This window comes from Balaenoptera borealis (assembly GCF_965194805.1).
Source record: "Balaenoptera borealis genome assembly, chromosome: 21".
Taxonomy (NCBI): domain Eukaryota; kingdom Metazoa; phylum Chordata; class Mammalia; order Artiodactyla; family Balaenopteridae; genus Balaenoptera; species Balaenoptera borealis.
Genome location: NC_138880.1, coordinates 18,577,413 through 18,583,412, shown reverse-complemented (window position 1 = coordinate 18,583,412; position 6,000 = coordinate 18,577,413).

Genomic DNA, 6,000 nt, shown 5'->3' with positions numbered 1-6,000 from the left:
ATAAAAACCAAGCCCTATTCACGGTGTATAAATCCAGACACCATTTGGCCCTGCCTAACTTTCCAACCTCATCTCTTTTCTCTCTAGTCTACACACCAGTGTATCACAGCACTGATTCAGATACACTGAATTTCTTTGTTTTCCTCTAATGAGTCAAGCTATTTTTTACATTGGGTCCTCTACAGTTGGTATTCTCTCTGTCTGGAATTTTCTTCCACCAGATCTTTGTCTATCAGCCTGATAAAAAGGCGTTTGTTCACATATATATGAAAGCAAGACTCACTTTAGTCTCAAAAGTCAATGGGAGGGACTTCCCTGGTGGCACAGTGGTTAAGAATCCGCCTGCCAATGCAGGGGACACGGGTTCGAGCCCTGGTCCGGGAAGATCTCACATACCGTGGAGCAACTAAGCCCATGCGCCACAACTACTGAGCCTGCGCTCTAGAGCCTGCGAGCCACAACTACTGAGCCCACCCGCCGCAACTACTGAAGCCTGTGTGCCTAGAGCCTGCGCACCGCAACAAGAGAAGCCACCGCAATGAGAAGCCTGCGCACCACAACGAAGAGTAGCTCCCTCTCGCCGCAATTAGAGAAAGCCCATGTGCAGCAACAAAGACCCAACACAGCCAAAAATAAATAAATAAATAAATAAATTTATTTGTTTTAAAAAATAAGAAGAAAAAAAAAGTCAATGGGAAATTCTTGGTCCTGACCACCACCCTTTCGATTTGCCCCAAACAGAAATATATATACATATATGTAAACATATGTATATATACATGCTCCATTCTAATTTAAAAATAGTTCAAGGTAGCAACTGACTTTTTAGTTCAATGAGGTTATTTAAATCTCAGCCATGATGTCTCAAGTCTTCCCAGGCCCTCCTACCTAGAATGGTTACCCACTGTCACCACTGTCACCAGCAGCAGCAGCATGTTCTGACACATGACTTTGCATGGTCTTCATATCAGAACTTTCAAAATGACCTCATTTATTAGTTTTTTTGTTTATTATCTGAAAACATTATGTCTCCATCCCCTAGAATAAGAGCAGACACAGTTTCTGTTATGAAAAAGCTGATTCTTTGTGCCTATGTGTGCATATTCCTCTCATCAAGACGTATAACATTTTAGCTCTAAATGTGGGTTCTAACTATTAAAAAGGTGAGCATGCTCTAAAAGTGATTTTCTGATGAATACATTAATTTGCAAATGAATGGACCCCAACTCTATAAGGATCCCCCAAATAAAGTGCCAAACATAAAGTGTTTGAATACAGAAAGGTTGGACCATTGCCAACTTGATTTACTGTTGGAAATTCTAAAATGGCAGCCAACTTTGAGTTCTACCAGCAAAAGTTAAAAGATCTAAGAAAATATTATGATTAAATACCTGGCTAAGGATTCAGAAATCCATGAAAAGTTTCTCAAATGAAAAAATAAATTTGCATCATTTATATCCCAGCATTTACTACCAAAGCATACTTGAAAGATGAAGTGATATGGTATTTAGAATAAAAAAAATTTAAATGCTATTTAGAAAACAGGAAAGGTAGACAAATTATTCCTGTATGACAAATTTACAACTAGGACTTTTGTAAGGAGAAAATATAATATTCTTTATTTGTAGGTAGCTATATTCTTTAGATATTTCCACTACAACAATAAATTTTATGGAGTGATTTAATAAACTGCCTCAATTTAAATAGCTATGTTTTCTTTTCCTTTGAAGACATCTCTCTGTTTTGATTAATGCTTAAAGAACAGTAAAACAATTTCTGCACTAATCTAGGAAACAGCAAGCGGGAGAGCATGATGCAAATTTTTAAATTAGTCCAAAGTTCAATCCTCTTTGGAACTTTTAGGCAATAAACAGGAGGTTGTTATGAAAAGAAATCAAGAAAATCTCATAAAGTGTTTTCTTTTTAAAGATCTATTAATGCACTGTGGTGTTAGTACAACTTTACAACCCAGCATATCACATTACTGGGTGAAGAGGAAAAATTCCCCCTCCACAGAGCCATGAAATGATATTACAGAGCCTTTATTACATGATTATTAGTTCATAAAGCCATCACCACCTTATTCTTTTTTTTTAATATTTTAATTTTGTTGGAGTATAGTTGATTTAAAATGTTGTGTTAGTTTCAGGTGTACAGCAAAGTGATTCAGTTATACATATACATATATTCATTCTTTTTTAGATTCTTTTCTCATATAGGTTATCACAGAATATTGGGTAGAGTTCCCTGTGCTATACAGTAGGTCCTTGTTGGTTATCTATCTTATATATAGTAGTTTGTGTGTGTTCATCCCAAGCTCCTGATTAATTCCTCCCCCCGCACCCCACATTTCCCCTTTGGTAACCATAAGTTTGTTTTTGATATCTATAAGTCTGCTTCTGTTTTGTGAATAAGTTCATTTGTATCTTTTTTTAAATTAGCTTCCACGTATGAGTGACATCATATGATATTTGTCTTTCCCTGTCTGACTTACTTCTCTTAGTATAACAATCTCTAGGTCCATCAATGTTGCTGCAAATGGCATTATTTCATTCTTTTTTATGGCTGAGTAATATTCCCTTGTATAGATGTACCACATCTTCTTTATCCACTCCTCTGTTGATGGACATTTAGGTTGCTTCCATATCTTGGCTATTGTACATAGTGCTGCAATGAACATTGGGGTGTAGGTATCCTTTTGTATTACGTTTTCTCTGGATATAGGCCCAGTAGTGGGATTGCTGGATCATAGGGTAATTCTATTTTAAGTTTCTTAAGGAAACTCCATACTGTTCTGCATAGTGGTTGTACCAATTTACATTCCCACCAATGGTGTAGAATAGTTCCCTTTTCTCCACACCATCTCCAGCATTTATTGTTTGTAGACTTTTTGATGATGGCCATTCTGACTGGTGTGAGGTGATACCTCATTGTAGTTAAGATTTGCATTTTTCTGATAATTAGAAATGTTAAGCATCTTTTCATGTGCTTTTTGGCCATTTGTATGTTTCCTTTGGAGAACTGTCTACTTAGATCTTCTGCCCATTTTTTGATTGGGTTGTTTGGTTTTTTTTGACATAGAGCTGCATGAGCTGTTTGTATATTTTGGAGATTAATCCCTTGTTAGTCGCATCATTTGCAAATATTTTCTCCCATTCTGTGGGTTGTCTTTTCGTTTCAACAACACCTTATTCTTAAGTAAATAGCATGATGGTGTTACTGGTCTGAAACAAAATGATGTGTTGCCGCCCATTGGCTTTAATAAATTCACAAAGTGATGTATTAAAAGGTAACAGAATGCTAAGAAGCATTGGCATCCATAAGAGGGACATTTTTGTTTGTAAAAGCAATACCATTTTCATTCAAAGCCATGACTTAAGGAACCTAGCATGCATTATTTGCCTATAGAATTTTTTCTGAATATACTTGATGCATGATTACAAAAAAGAAATGGCAAATTGAGTATAGGTCCTCAGTATCTGTGGATAAACTGGAAAGTTGGATAACTGACCTTTTCAGATGTTTTTCTTCTGCTCCTACTCCTCCTTTCTTTTTAATTAAATATATTTTAGTGTTCATGAAAGTTTGTGGACTGACAGCTCTGGAGATAGTAGCTCCTCAAATATCCACAGGTACTGATTAATAATTGGCAGTATGTACTCTGCCCAGGGATGGGTTCAATCTGTACTCAAATAGCTGTGGTTTTGCCAGTGAAGTTGTTGACAAGGATGGCAGTTAGCGTCAGAGAGAGGTCAATACAACAAAATCTAAGAAAATAACGTTGTGTTTAATGCATACAAATATAACCTTAGGAATATAAATCAAAATTGAGAAACAAAAGGGAGATAATTCTTCTGTTCAGGTCATATTGTAAATGGCAGACACTATGTGTCACATTGTCTTTTTTGATCTTTAAATGTCATTTTAATACTGGTAGATAAAAAGCATGTTCAAGGGAAAAATAGAATAAATATTTTATTCTTCAGGTTAAATCAACAATTGGACTTCTACATATCTTTTTTCTAATAAATTTATTTATTTTAGGCTGTGTTGGGTCTTCGTTGCTGCATGAGGGCTTTCTCTAGTTGCGGCGAGCAGGGGCTACTCTTCGTTGCGGTGCACGGGCTTCTCATTGCGGTGGCTTCTCTCGTTGCAGAGCATGGGCTCTAGGAGCGCAGGCTCAGTAGTTGTGGCTCGCGGTCTTACTTGCTCTGCAGCATGTGGAATCTTCCTGGACCAGGGCTTGAACCAGTGTCCCCTGCATTGGCAGGCAGATTCTTAACCCCTGCCGCCACCAGGGAAACCCTACTTCTGCATATCTTTTCTCCAGCTTTCTAACTACCATAGACATATCTTTTTTAAATACACAAAATGTTAGGGAAAAAAAGTAATAAGCACGAGGCAATCAGAATCTATGGACACCATAATCAATCTGAAATGATGCTGACTGTAAACAACCAAAATGGTATTCCAAAAAGTCCTCACACCAACCTATGATTATTTTATTCATAGGCTCCCATCTCCCTCATAACCTTTTTGTCAACTCTCCTCTCCTACCCATATCTATCTGGTATTTTTAAAGATGTCAACTTATTAAAATTTTTGAGCCCAATAGTGGATAGTTAGGAAACTGTTGTCAGTGCGGTGTATTGAAAAGACCTCACAAACTGAAATCAGTACTAAGACATGTGTTTGTTAGACCTGATCTACTCATCCTAAACAAATGATCTTGGGCAAAGTATCCCACCTCCATGAGCATCTCTTTTCCTAGATGGAAAATGAAAATAAAATAATATACAGTTGTTAAAAAAGCAAATAGCTGTAGAAAGTGTAGTCATCCAATAGAGGGGTTTCTAAATATTAAAAATATAATGTGCAATCTAATCAAAATCTTGTGTAGGCAGCACATACTAATAATAATGAGTTAAATCTTTGTATCTAATCAAATAATGATTTTAAATTTGACTACATCAAAACTAGGAGAAGGGGAATCGTAAGACAGGCCAGAAAAGTTAGAGGACAATTGTGTCCCTTTAGCGCTTCAAAGTACCATGTATTACCTCTATTCAAAGGTGGTTATGCAGTGGTTATGACAGCTTGGTGGATTTTCTTTAGGAAATTTTGGGTTACCGTCAGATAATGTATGATACGAGTCAGTAAGCTAACTGTAGGGCATGATAGATATGTATGAGGTAAGAAATGTTGGTTTCAATACCTTCAGCTTTACTCTGATGATCCTGTAATCAAATGATATACAGTCCCTTGCTAGCTTCATGTCAGAACCTGAGCAATAATTTTGCTCTGCTCAAAGGGCCAACTGTGCTCTTTTTCTCCCCCGGTAGAACTTGTTGAACAAGTCATTGTATAAACTTCTTTGGTGATTGTTAAGAGATGTCTCACTGGCTTAGACTGAGACCAATAGGCATGGTATAGAAATTGTGCTATACAAACATTTTTTGAGAAATGCTGCATTAGTGAAAATTATATAGCATTTGTATTGGTGGCTTTATCACCAATACTAATATTTAATTTTTATGGTTTTACTTGAATTTTAGACATTGAATGACGTGGAAAAAAGAGAGAAGTCCTTTGCAGTAACTCTAAAATAATATGAAATTTGAGGTCCATCCCGTTTATAAAATTATCCTGATTAGTTATGCCCACTTAATAACATTGAACCCTCATTGTACTGAAATTAACAATCCTTTCTTTTAGCTCTTTGAATTATTGAAAGCAATTCAGCAGCATGTTCATGAGCCTTAAAGATACTAATTATCATTAACACAATAATTATACTTCTAAACAGCTTTACAAAGGAAATAATCTAAAATATAGAAACAAAGAATCTTTATGCCAATATATTTATCCCAGAGCATTTATGGTGGAAACAACATAAATGTCCAGCAATAGATAAATAGTAATATAAAATCAGTCTTATTTGTAATATGGGAAATTATACAGCCAATAAAATGTTTACAAAATTTTATAGCACAGAATATG